The sequence below is a fragment of the Gigantopelta aegis genome, chromosome 4 (genome assembly GCF_016097555.1).
Source record: "Gigantopelta aegis isolate Gae_Host chromosome 4, Gae_host_genome, whole genome shotgun sequence".
NCBI classification, from domain to species: domain Eukaryota; kingdom Metazoa; phylum Mollusca; class Gastropoda; order Neomphalida; family Peltospiridae; genus Gigantopelta; species Gigantopelta aegis.
The window spans coordinates 118,944,059-118,959,126 of record NC_054702.1 but is presented as its reverse complement, the minus strand read 5'-3'; positions in this window follow the sequence as shown (position 1 = coordinate 118,959,126).

Sequence of the window (15,068 nt, the reverse complement as noted above, 5' to 3'; positions counted from 1 at the left end):
AAATTGTCCCATGCCGTTGCTGGGACTCGAACCTGTGGCACCGATTCGCCCGCAAATTGGCAGACTAACCACAATACGCTCTGAGCTATCGAAGCTTCCATAAAAAAGGAAGCTCTTTTAACTCAACCATATGCATGGGGCCTACAATCTACGCGGTCGATCCCGCTTACGTGCATGAAACAGTGGGCAGACCTGGCACTGGCTAGTATGTATTGATGTATGAATATCTATATATTGTATGTATGTCGAGGTTGACTATTACATACATAGATATTAACGCACTGGCGCAGGGGATAATTAAATCCTTTCTGGCCTCACAAATTGTCCCATGCCGTTGCTGGGACTCGAACCTGTGGCACCGATTCGCCCGCAAATTGGCAGACTAACCACAATACGCTCTGAGCTATCGAAGCTTCCATAAAAAAGGAAGCTCTTTTAACTCAACCATATGCATGGGGCCTACAATCTACGCGGTCGATCCCGCTTACGTGCATGAAACAGTGGGCAGACCTGGCACTGGCTAGTATGTATTGATGTATGAATATCTATATATTGTATGTATGTCGAGGTTGACTATTACATACATAGATATTAACGCACTGGCGCAGGGGATAATTAAATCCTTTCTGGCCTCACAAATTGTCCCATGCCGTTGCTGGGACTCGAACCTGTGGCACCGATTCGCCCGCAAATTGGCAGACTAACCACAATACGCTCTGAGCTATCGAAGCTTCCATAAAAAGGAAGCTCTTTTAACTCAACCATATGCATGGGGCCTACAATCTACGCGGTCGATCCCGCTTACGTGCATGAAACAGTGGGCAGACCTGGCACTGGCTAGTATGTATTGATGTATGAATATCTATATATTGTATGTATGTCGAGGTTGACTATTACATACATAGATATTAACGCACTGGCGCAGGGGATAATTAAATCCTTTCTGGCCTCACAAATTGTCCCATGCCGTTGCTGGGACTCGAACCTGTGGCACCGATTCGCCCGCAAATTGGCAGACTAACCACAATACGCTCTGAGCTATCGAAGCTTCCATAAAAAAGGAAGCTCTTTTAACTCAACCATATGCATGGGGCCTACAATCTACGCGGTCGATCCCGCTTACGTGCATGAAACAGTGGGCAGACCTGGCACTGGCTAGTATGTATTGATGTATGAATATCTATATATTGTATGTATGTCGAGGTTGACTATTACATACATAGATATTAACGCACTGGCGCAGGGGATAATTAAATCCTTTCTGGCCTCACAAATTGTCCCATGCCGTTGCTGGGACTCGAACCTGTGGCACCGATTCGCCCGCAAATTGGCAGACTAACCACAATACGCTCTGAGCTATCGAAGCTTCCATAAAAAAGGAAGCTCTTTTAACTCAACCATATGCATGGGGCCTACAATCTACGCGGTCGATCCCGCTTACGTGCATGAAACAGTGGGCAGACCTGGCACTGGCTAGTATGTATTGATGTATGAATATCTATATATTGTATGTATGTCGAGGTTGACTATTACATACATAGATATTAACGCACTGGCGCAGGGGATAATTAAATCCTTTCTGGCCTCACAAATTGTCCCATGCCGTTGCTGGGACTCGAACCTGTGGCACCGATTCGCCCGCAAATTGGCAGACTAACCACAATACGCTCTGAGCTATCGAAGCTTCCATAAAAAAGGAAGCTCTTTTAACTCAACCATATGCATGGGGCCTACAATCTACGCGGTCGATCCCGCTTACGTGCATGAAACAGTGGGCAGACCTGGCACTGGCTAGTATGTATTGATGTATGAATATCTATATATTGTATGTATGTCGAGGTTGACTATTACATACATAGATATTAACGCACTGGCGCAGGGGATAATTAAATCCTTTCTGGCCTCACAAATTGTCCCATGCCGTTGCTGGGACTCGAACCTGTGGCACCGATTCGCCCGCAAATTGGCAGACTAACCACAATACGCTCTGAGCTATCGAAGCTTCCATAAAAAAGGAAGCTCTTTTAACTCAACCATATGCATGGGGCCTACAATCTACGCGGTCGATCCCGCTTACGTGCATGAAACAGTGGGCAGACCTGGCACTGGCTAGTATGTATTGATGTATGAATATCTATATATTGTATGTATGTCGAGGTTGACTATTACATACATAGATATTAACGCACTGGCGCAGGGGATAATTAAATCCTTTCTGGCCTCACAAATTGTCCCATGCCGTTGCTGGGACTCGAACCTGTGGCACCGATTCGCCCGCAAATTGGCAGACTAACCACAATACGCTCTGAGCTATCGAAGCTTCCATAAAAAAGGAAGCTCTTTTAACTCAACCATATGCATGGGGCCTACAATCTACGCGGTCGATCCCGCTTACGTGCATGAAACAGTGGGCAGACCTGGCACTGGCTAGTATGTATTGATGTATGAATATCTATATATTGTATGTATGTCGAGGTTGACTATTACATACATAGATATTAACGCACTGGCGCAGGGGATAATTAAATCCTTTCTGGCCTCACAAATTGTCCCATGCCGTTGCTGGGACTCGAACCTGTGGCACCGATTCGCCCGCAAATTGGCAGACTAACCACAATACGCTCTGAGCTATCGAAGCTTCCATAAAAAAGGAAGCTCTTTTAACTCAACCATATGCATGGGGCCTACAATCTACGCGGTCGATCCCGCTTACGTGCATGAAACAGTGGGCAGACCTGGCACTGGCTAGTATGTATTGATGTATGAATATCTATATATTGTATGTATGTCGAGGTTGACTATTACATACATAGATATTAACGCACTGGCGCAGGGGATAATTAAATCCTTTCTGGCCTCACAAATTGTCCCATGCCGTTGCTGGGACTCGAACCTGTGGCACCGATTCGCCCGCAAATTGGCAGACTAACCACAATACGCTCTGAGCTATCGAAGCTTCCATAAAAAAGGAAGCTCTTTTAACTCAACCATATGCATGGGGCCTACAATCTACGCGGTCGATCCCGCTTACGTGCATGAAACAGTGGGCAGACCTGGCACTGGCTAGTATGTATTGATGTATGAATATCTATATATTGTATGTATGTCGAGGTTGACTATTACATACATAGATATTAACGCACTGGCGCAGGGGATAATTAAATCCTTTCTGGCCTCACAAATTGTCCCATGCCGTTGCTGGGACTCGAACCTGTGGCACCGATTCGCCCGCAAATTGGCAGACTAACCACAATACGCTCTGAGCTATCGAAGCTTCCATAAAAAAGGAAGCTCTTTTAACTCAACCATATGCATGGGGCCTACAATCTACGCGGTCGATCCCGCTTACGTGCATGAAACAGTGGGCAGACCTGGCACTGGCTAGTATGTATTGATGTATGAATATCTATATATTGTATGTATGTCGAGGTTGACTATTACATACATAGATATTAACGCACTGGCGCAGGGGATAATTAAATCCTTTCTGGCCTCACAAATTGTCCCATGCCGTTGCTGGGACTCGAACCTGTGGCACCGATTCGCCCGCAAATTGGCAGACTAACCACAATACGCTCTGAGCTATCGAAGCTTCCATAAAAAAGGAAGCTCTTTTAACTCAACCATATGCATGGGGCCTACAATCTACGCGGTCGATCCCGCTTACGTGCATGAAACAGTGGGCAGACCTGGCACTGGCTAGTATGTATTGATGTATGAATATCTATATATTGTATGTATGTCGAGGTTGACTATTACATACATAGATATTAACGCACTGGCGCAGGGGATAATTAAATCCTTTCTGGCCTCACAAATTGTCCCATGCCGTTGCTGGGACTCGAACCTGTGGCACCGATTCGCCCGCAAATTGGCAGACTAACCACAATACGCTCTGAGCTATCGAAGCTTCCATAAAAAAGGAAGCTCTTTTAACTCAACCATATGCATGGGGCCTACAATCTACGCGGTCGATCCCGCTTACGTGCATGAAACAGTGGGCAGACCTGGCACTGGCTAGTATGTATTGATGTATGAATATCTATATATTGTATGTATGTCGAGGTTGACTATTACATACATAGATATTAACGCACTGGCGCAGGGGATAATTAAATCCTTTCTGGCCTCACAAATTGTCCCATGCCGTTGCTGGGACTCGAACCTGTGGCACCGATTCGCCCGCAAATTGGCAGACTAACCACAATACGCTCTGAGCTATCGAAGCTTCCATAAAAAAGGAAGCTCTTTTAACTCAACCATATGCATGGGGCCTACAATCTACGCGGTCGATCCCGCTTACGTGCATGAAACAGTGGGCAGACCTGGCACTGGCTAGTATGTATTGATGTATGAATATCTATATATTGTATGTATGTCGAGGTTGACTATTACATACATAGATATTAACGCACTGGCGCAGGGGATAATTAAATCCTTTCTGGCCTCACAAATTGTCCCATGCCGTTGCTGGGACTCGAACCTGTGGCACCGATTCGCCCGCAAATTGGCAGACTAACCACAATACGCTCTGAGCTATCGAAGCTTCCATAAAAAAGGAAGCTCTTTTAACTCAACCATATGCATGGGGCCTACAATCTACGCGGTCGATCCCGCTTACGTGCATGAAACAGTGGGCAGACCTGGCACTGGCTAGTATGTATTGATGTATGAATATCTATATATTGTATGTATGTCGAGGTTGACTATTACATACATAGATATTAACGCACTGGCGCAGGGGATAATTAAATCCTTTCTGGCCTCACAAATTGTCCCATGCCGTTGCTGGGACTCGAACCTGTGGCACCGATTCGCCCGCAAATTGGCAGACTAACCACAATACGCTCTGAGCTATCGAAGCTTCCATAAAAAAGGAAGCTCTTTTAACTCAACCATATGCATGGGGCCTACAATCTACGCGGTCGATCCCGCTTACGTGCATGAAACAGTGGGCAGACCTGGCACTGGCTAGTATGTATTGATGTATGAATATCTATATATTGTATGTATGTCGAGGTTGACTATTACATACATAGATATTAACGCACTGGCGCAGGGGATAATTAAATCCTTTCTGGCCTCACAAATTGTCCCATGCCGTTGCTGGGACTCGAACCTGTGGCACCGATTCGCCCGTAAATTGGCAGACTAACCACAATACGCTCTGAGCTATCGAAGCTTCCATAAAAAAGGAAGCTCTTTTAACTCAACCATATGCATGGGGCCTACAATCTACGCGGTCGATCCCGCTTACGTGCATGAAACAGTGGGCAGACCTGGCACTGGCTAGTATGTATTGATGTATGAATATCTATATATTGTATGTATGTCGAGGTTGACTATTACATACATAGATATTAACGCACTGGCGCAGGGGATAATTAAATCCTTTCTGGCCTCACAAATTGTCCCATGCCGTTGCTGGGACTCGAACCTGTGGCACCGATTCGCCCGCAAATTGGCAGACTAACCACAATACGCTCTGAGCTATCGAAGCTTCCATAAAAAAGGAAGCTCTTTTAACTCAACCATATGCATGGGGCCTACAATCTACGCGGTCGATCCCGCTTACGTGCATGAAACAGTGGGCAGACCTGGCACTGGCTAGTATGTATTGATGTATGAATATCTATATATTGTATGTATGTCGAGGTTGACTATTACATACATAGATATTAACGCACTGGCGCAGGGGATAATTAAATCCTTTCTGGCCTCACAAATTGTCCCATGCCGTTGCTGGGACTCGAACCTGTGGCACCGATTCGCCCGCAAATTGGCAGACTAACCACAATACGCTCTGAGCTATCGAAGCTTCCATAAAAAAGGAAGCTCTTTTAACTCAACCATATGCATGGGGCCTACAATCTACGCGGTCGATCCCGCTTACGTGCATGAAACAGTGGGCAGACCTGGCACTGGCTAGTATGTATTGATGTATGAATATCTATATATTGTATGTATGTCGAGGTTGACTATTACATACATAGATATTAACGCACTGGCGCAGGGGATAATTAAATCCTTTCTGGCCTCACGTCGCTTGGTATGAGACGGCCCCTGTAACTGCTGCACAATGCGGAATCGCCCAGTGGGCGATCACGTGATCTACGTCTCGAAATAGATCGCCGAGCTTTGTAATTATGGCGACGGAGTGTCACGAAGCGTAGCTGAATGTGGGTGCTGTCGGATTTCTTTCTGTAGTATGTGTATTAGTGATTAATATGTGGATTTTTTTTTTATCAGTTAACTCGAAAATGATCGATGTAAAGGTATTTGACGTCAAACATAGGATTGGTGAATACAACTTGTCGGCCAGTCTCGCACTTGCCAACGGCTATGCCTCCTGGCCCATATGGCCTCATATTACAGTTATCTTCCCATTTGGTTGTCCAAAATCCGGAAATTTGTCCGCGCAAATAGTTTGCTGTTTGACTGTGATTATTTCATGGCAGACAGCTATGAAGTTGCAGCTATTTGACTGAAGTGACAGGTTTAGTTTGTAAACATGTGTAACTTGTTGACATTGAAGACTTGTAAAATGGGTGTACTCCGGCCTGGTTTAGAGGGTGTGTTTGTTTAAACCAATATACTGAGAGAAAGAGCTGGACAACAGGGGTTGTCCTTTTCAGGGTATGTGTCCCCCAGGCAAAAATTCACGGGCCTGCTGATATTAATAAAAATGTTATAGCCACTAAGGCTATATAGAAACATATAGCGAAATTAATTGTGGTCTGAGGCCATATCAATCTGTAATGTCGGTGTTGTTGCGTTAACGTAACTCCACGGTAGGGTCCCCTGCGCGTAATGTAACCTCACCGTGGTGCAGGGGTGTAACATTCTCTTTGAAATTTTGAGTAAAAGTCACTATCTATCTGTGATATTTGTACTTTTGCAGTTCTTTACACTGTTTTTGTTTAAGTCTTGAATTCTTGTATTGATGTTGATCATCGCGTTGTTTGTTTGTTTGCATTACCATAATTTGGCACCCAATAGCCGATGTGTTTTTCGTGCTGGGGTCGTTAAACATTTATTCATTTCACGGTAGGGTCGACGTGCTCGAATACCATGTTCCCGTAATCGTCTTCATGGGCGTACATAGGATTTTGAAAAGGGGGGTTCCAAAATAGATTGCAGAGATATTGGGCATATATTTCTATGTTGACTTTTGAAAAGGGGGGTTCCAAAATAGATTGCAGAAATATTGGGCATATATTTCTATGTTGAGTAAATATAATAATGTCAGATACCAGTGAACCAGTTTCCGTGAGCATAAGCATTCAGTTCTAAAGCATATAAATAGTTATCCAAATAGTTACCTTTTTATCAGTATTTCTACGCTGCTAATAAGTACTAAACTGGTCGCTAAGTAGCTAAGTCGAAAACTGAAGCATGCATCAGCAGTAAATATTGTTAACTACGTAACCTGTTTCTGTGAGTGAAACGTTTAGTGGTATAGCTTATAGCAAAACCTTTCCAAAACAAAACTTTTCAGTTTTATCAAAACAATTTTTCTTTCAAATTAGTCTTTAAAAATCATAGAAAAAAGGTATTAAGAAATGTGCCGTGCTTATGAGTGGGATAACTTCAATCTGGCTTTCTTTGCTCGTTTTAACCTTATTTTTACAAATATTCCTGTGAATATGACAGACGTTTGTTTACTTTTCCACGAAACAGGTCAACGTATGATATAATTGGATATATATATATATATGTTGTGACAGAAAAGTAAATTATTTTTACTTTGAATATGTGTGCACGTGTGGATAGGGGTGTGTTTCTCAAAGCTCCCTTGCTTCATATAGACCTGCTATAGGTCTACTCATTTCCACTTTGAATATGTGCACGTGTGGATAGGGGTGTGTGTCTCGCAGCTCCCTTGCTTCATATAGACCTGCTATAGGTCTACTCATTTCCACTTAAACTTTTAAGTCTACATGTTACGAATGATACCAATTATTGAACAGACAATGCTGTTTTCACCGCAGTGTTTTTCCATAATTATAAACAAAATATAAGTTTAGGTCTTAAAAGATAAAAGGTGACACCCAATAGCCGATGTATTTTTCGTGCTGGGGTGTCGTTAAACATTCATTAAAAGATAAAAGAAAATACTACTATTGAATGTTTTGTATATATTGTGTATGAAGCCCACATGATTGTGCCAGAATTGTCTGTTGTCAACATAGATGTTTATTATTTGCTGTAATATCGGACTATACAGATGAATATATTGGAATTTATTTTCATGTAAATGTTTACTAATCTGTCAACATTTATTGACTTAACACAAAGTTGTGTTGTTTACTCAGGTAACCCCAGCCTTACCACTATCCTACTGTCCTTTAAAGACAGCCCAGACAATTAAGGGCATGTGTCGAGGGTAACCTCAGCCTTAACTCTAGCCCACTGTCCTTTAAAGACAGCCCAGACAATTGCGGGCATGTGTCGAGGGTAACCCCAGCCTTAACTCTAGCCCACTGTCCTTTAAAGACAGCCCAGACAATTGAGGGCATGTGTTGAGGGTAAACCCAGCCTTACCTCTAGCCCAGTCCTTTAAAGACAGCCCAGACAATTGAGGGCATGTGTCGAAGGTAAACCTAGCCTTACCACTAGCCCACAGTCCTTTAAAGACAGCCCAGACAATTGAAGGCATGTGTCGAGGGTAAACCCAGCCTTAATGCTAACCCACTGTCCTTTAAAGATAGCCCAGACAATTGCGGGCATGTGTCGAGGGTAACCCCAGCCTCAACTCTAGCCCACTGTCCCTTAAAGACAGCCCAGACAATTGAAGGCATGTGTCGAGGGTAACCCCAGCCTCAACTCTAGCCCACTGTCCCTTAAAGACAGCCCAGACAATTGAAGGCATGTGTCGAGGGTAACCCCAGCCTCAACTCTAGCCCACTGTCCTTTAAAGACAGCCCAGACAATTGAAGGCATGTGTCGAGGGTAACCCCAGCCTCAACTCTAGCCCACTGTCCTTTAAAGACAGCCCAGACAATTGAAGGCATGTGTCGAGGGTAACCCCAGCCTCAACTCTAGCCCACTGTCCTTTAAAGACAGCCCAGACAATTAAGGGCATGTGTCGAAGGTAAACCCAGCCTTAACTCTAGCCCAGTCCTTTAAAGACAGCCCAGACAATTGAAGGCATGTGTCGAGGGTAAACCCAGCCTTGCTTCTAGCCCACTGTCCTTTAAAGACAGCCCAGACAATTAAGGGCATGTGTCGAAGGTAAACCCAGCCTTAACTCTAGCCCACTGTCCTTTAAAGACAGCCCAGACAATTAAGGGCATGTGTCGAGGGTAAACCCATCCTTAACTCTAGCCCACTGTCCTTTAAAGACAGCCCAGACAATTGAGGGCATGTGTCGATGGTAAACCCAGCCTTACCACTAGCCCACTGTCCTTTAAAGACAGCCCAGACAATTAAGGGCATGTGTCGAGGGTAAACCCAGCCTTAACTCTAGCCCAGTCCTTTAAAGACAGCCCAGACAATTGAAGGCATGTGTCGAGGGTAAACCCAGCCTTGCTTCTAGCCCACTGTCCTTTAAAGACAGCCCAGACAATTGAAGGCATGTGTCGAGGGTAAACCCAGCCTTGCTTCTAGCCCACTGTCCTTTAAAGACAGCCCAGACAATTGAAGGCATGTGTCGAGGGTAAACCCAGCCTTGCTTCTAACCCACTGTCCTTTAAAGACAGCCCAGACAATTGAAGGCATGTGTGGAGGGTAACCCCAGCCTCAACTCTAGCCCACTGTCCTTTAAAGACAGCCCAGACAATTGAAGGCATGTGTCGAGGGTAACCCCAGCCTCAACTCTAGCCCACTGTCCTTTAAAGACAGCCCAGACAATTGAAGGCATGTGTCGAGGGTAAACCCAGCCTTGCTTCTAGCCCACTGTCCTTTAAAGACAGCCCAGACAATTGAGGGCATGTGTCGAGGGTAAACCCAGCCTTACCACTAGCCCACTGTCCTTTAAAGACAGCCCAGACAATTAAGGGCATGTGTCGAGGGTAAACCCAGCCTTAACTCTAGCCCAGTCCTTTAAAGACAGCCCAGACAATTGAAGGCATGTGTTGAGGGTAAACCCAGCCTTAACTCTAGCCCACTGTCCTTTAAAGACAGCCCAGACAATTGAGGGCATGTGTCGAGGGTAAACCCAGCCTTACCACTAGCCTTTAAAGACAACCCAGACAATTGAGGGCATGTGTCGAGGGTAAACCCAGCCTTACCTCTAGCCCACTGTCCTTTAAAGACAGCCCAGACAATTGAGGGCATGTGTCGAGGGTAAACCCAGCCATACCTCTAGCCCACTGTCCCTTATAGATAGCCCAGACAATTGAGGGCATGTGTCGAGGGTAGCTCCAGCCTTACCACTAGCCCAGTCCTTTAAAGACAGCCCAGACAATTGAGGGCATGTGTCGAGGGTAAACCCAGTCTTACCTCTAGCCCACTGTCCTTTAAAAACAGCCCAGACAATTGAGGGCATGTGTCGAGGGTAAACCCAGCCTTAACTCTAGCCCACTGTCCTTTAAAAACAGCCCAGACAATTGAGGGCATGTGTCGAGGGTAAACCTAGCCCACTGTCCTTTAAAGACAGCCCAGACAATTGAGGGCATGTGTCGAGGGTAGCTCCAGCCTTACCACTAGCCCATTGTCCTTTAAAGACAGCCCAGACAATTGAAGGCATGTGTCGAGGGTAACCCCAGCCTTAACTCTAGCCCACTGTCCTTTAAAGACAGCCCAGACAATTGAAGGCATGTGTCGAGGGTAAACCCAGCCTTACTTCTAGCCCACTGTCCTTTAAAGACAGCCCAGACAATTGAAGGTGTATGTCGAGGATAGCGCGTTTGAAGCTTAATTGGATATAAGCACAGAAATAAGTTATTATGATGAATCAGTTGTATAACGTCGTATATGGCAAATCAACATCACACATGTGGTATATGATAAATCGACATTACACAATGTTATCTATGGTGAACGAAAGGAAACATGACTAATGCTACATATGCTTATAATGAAAGGTTTTCAAATGCAGTTATTAACAGATGGAACAGCTAACATACCATGGCTGGATTTAGACTAATCGAAGCTCAGAGGTCAATGAAACAAAACAACCAGACAATGGCAGCAGTAGAAATAAGATTTATTTCAGTATAAATAAGATGACATGATGGAGAATACGAAACGAAAACATCCTCTGTTGTCGGGTTGTTATTAAATTGTTCACAACGGGTCACTGGTGAAAAACATCACACAAACAAAGGTCTTAATATCTGGGGAAGATGGCCAACAACCTCGGTCATCAGGTCAATCTTATCATCTGGGGCAGATCGGCAATGCACTTGGCCATCAGATCAATCTTATGATCTGGGGCAAATCAGCAATACACTTGGCCATCAGGTCAATCTTATCTGGGGCAGATCGGCAATACATTTGGCCATCAGGTCAATTTTATCATCTGGGGCAGAGTGGCAATACACTTGACTGTCAGGTCAATCCTATTATCTGAGGCACATTGGCACTGAATGTGACCATTATCAGGTCAATCTTATCATCTGGGGCAGATCGGCACAAATCTCGGCCATCAGCTCAAACTTATCTGGAGCAGATCAGCAATACCCTAGGCCATTATCAGGTCAATCTTATTATCTGGGGCAGATCGGCAATGAACTTGGCCATCATCAGGTCCGTCTAATCATCTGGGGCAGATCAGCAATATACTTGGCCATTAGGTGAATCTTAAGGCACTACATCACTGTTTACTTATTAATGTAGCAACTTGTGAAGCATAGCACAATACTTAACAGACCCCCCCCCCCCCCCCCCTCCTTTCCCCAACCAGTAATTGATTAATTTCCTCAGAAATCCTAACCCATGACAGAACAACATTTTGACTTCACTGGCATTTCAAAAATTCAAACACTGTTGAGAAGCATATTAAAGACCACTTAATGACAACTCCTAAACCACAACTTTATTAGTGACATTGGTGTTGGGAAGCCTCAAGTATAAATGAAAATTTGTGTCTTCAGTGTTCACCAATTAGGCCAGGTGATTGTGTACACGATTAACTGTTTCACAGGGTCTCAAGATGTTGTACAATTATAATACAATGCTGTAAATCATAAAACATTAACAATCTTAACATTTAAAATCTAAATAAGTGACATATGAATGACAAAATACTTTAGCAAGATCATTGTATCCGAAACTAAAACCAATAAAGGCTTGAGTTCAAATTTACTCAGTGCAGGTTGATTCATCTCTTACATTTACACAATATTAGCACATTAATTCACATGGTACAAACTAAATCTAGTTCTATATAGATATAGACTATATTTTGAAATGTAGGAACATAGTTCTTTTTTTGTTGGTTTAATACAAAATTATCTACAATCATATCAAAGTTATAAACAAGACATTGCTTACTCTTCCAAAGACATTTATGAAGAATGTATGATAAAGTGTGGATTTATGAAAAATAATTTGCCTGCTTCAACTGTATTCCAGTGAAATACATCACTGTCATTAGCTTGAGATTCATGAGGATTAAAATACCAGGACTTTCATTTAACGAAATAACTGCATGGCCTCAAGGAGCCGCATTTCTCATGTGCAACTTCAGTCAGATATGATTTGAATCCCCAACCTGACACCTATCCTCACAAAATAATTCAAGTTACATTGTTCCCAAGTGTAAATTTTGTAGTTGCCTTAGTAGACTGACAAAGATAATTGACAGTTAACACAACAGTGTGACGTTGGGAGGAATGGATGAATCTAGGAAACCTTATTACCTTCATTAACCTGCATAAAACTGAGTTACAGGTACGGAACTGCAGTAGTAAACAAAAGTCCAGGAACACCCAGCATAAACAAGCATCATGGAATTAAGAAAAACTTGTAACACAGCTGAAGTGTTCATGCATAGCTTTGTTCAGTTCTGACACACCCACACAGGAACATCAATGTTCACACATAGCTTTGTTCAGCTCTCACACATCCACACAGGAACATCAATGTTCACGCATAGCTTTGTTCAGCTCTCACACTTCACACATAGCTTTGTTCAGTTCTCACACATCCACACAGGAACATCAATGTTCATGCATAGCTTTGTTGAGCTCTCACACCCCCACACAGGAACATCAATGTTCACACATAGCTTTGTTCAGTTCTCACACATCCACACAGGAACATCAATGTTCATGCATAGCTTTGTTGAGCTCTCACATAGCTTTGTTCAGTTCCACACATCCACACAGGAACATCAATGTTCACACTTTGTTGAGCTCTCATCACTTCACACATAGCTTTGTTCAGTTCTCACACATCCACACAGGAACATCAATGTTCACACATAGCTTTGTTCAGCTCTCACACATCCACACAGGAACATCAATGTTCATGCATAGCTTTGTTGAGCTCTCACACCCCCACACAGGAACATCAATGTTCATGCATAGCTTTGTTGAGCTCTCACACCCCCACACAGGAACATCAATGTTCATGCATAGCTTTGTTCAGTTCTCACACCCCCACACAGGAACATCAATGTTCACACATAGCTTTGTTGAGCTCTCACGCCCCCACACAGGAACATCAATGTACATTCTTCACCATCACAGTCCAACAGAATCAGGGAAACAACTCTTAGGCTTGTACACTTCAGACAAGGGGAATAAGTACACTTCAGCTATTACTACTACAGCAACTATAAAACAGCTATTATTTATGCATGTGCATTTTTTATGTTTTTGGCAATTTAAATTTGACCACGAAAATTACACAATGAAAATAATTACAAACAAATTCCATAAAAAAAAATACAACCAACAAGACAAAGGTAATATACTTGTATCACAAATTTGAAGACCATTGATATACATCACAATCAACAGCTTGTAGAACACACAAAGAACAAGGTTGGCACACTTTTGGAAACAAGTACAATGTGTCAGTTTCAACTGGCCAATCAAAATGAGGGACACTGTGTAGTGCATTTGTAAACTTAAACAAGTTAAAAGGCTTTCGAGAATTTATGTAAAAAAACCACCACCACTGAGAAGCATTAAAAGAGAATTACTGGTATAGTGTGTATTTCACTGTTGGGAAACATCCATCAAACTACATCCACGCACCACGTATACTGTGTTGGTCGAGTTGTCCTGAAAAGGATAATAATGAGTGTTCGTCTGAATTTAACACTATGTATCAGAATATCAATTTATACATGTAAAAAAATAATTAAAGAAATGTTTTTGGCAATCATGAAATGGCAGAAATTTCCAACTTGCGAACATTTACTCCCACAAATAATATGTACTTTACAGTAGTTTGTATTGTGAAGATTATGCATACCAAATACAAGAAGGCTCATGAACAGTAACTTATTCATTCAGTCCTACGATTCTTTGTTCAGAATATTACATGAAAATGGGGGCAACAACGATGTTCAGACTTTTCTCCAACCTACTAGCTTAAAAACACAATAGATAATTTGTCTCTATACCTGTCATATTAACTTCATACTAGCTAAGAAACATGATAGATAATTTGTCTCTATACCTGTCATATTAACTTCATACTAGCTAAGAAACATGATAGATAACTTGTCTCTATACCTGTTATATTAACTTCATACTAACATATTCTGTATCTTCTCTGGCAACCTGAAATATTAGCTTCATACCAGCTTAGAAAAAAAGTTCAGTAATTTGTCTCTCTACATGTCACATTAGCTTCATACTAGCTTAGAAACAAGTTAAGTAACTTATGTGTGTCACATCCACTTCATATTAGCTTAGAAACAAGTTGTAAATAAATGTTTTGATATTTTCAGATCTACAGTAAAAGTCTGTAACTCTCTCTATGTTTTGACATTGGCTAAGAATACTAAAAGTAAATGTTTTGATTTTTCCTGCTCTACACGAATAACCCAAAGAAACGACTGAACAGACTGAGTCTAGAAGGAACACAGATACATTTGTACATGGTGACAGAAAAGTGTGTCAAAGGCAAACAATCACCTGTCTTTCACTGGTCACATGCTACAGCAC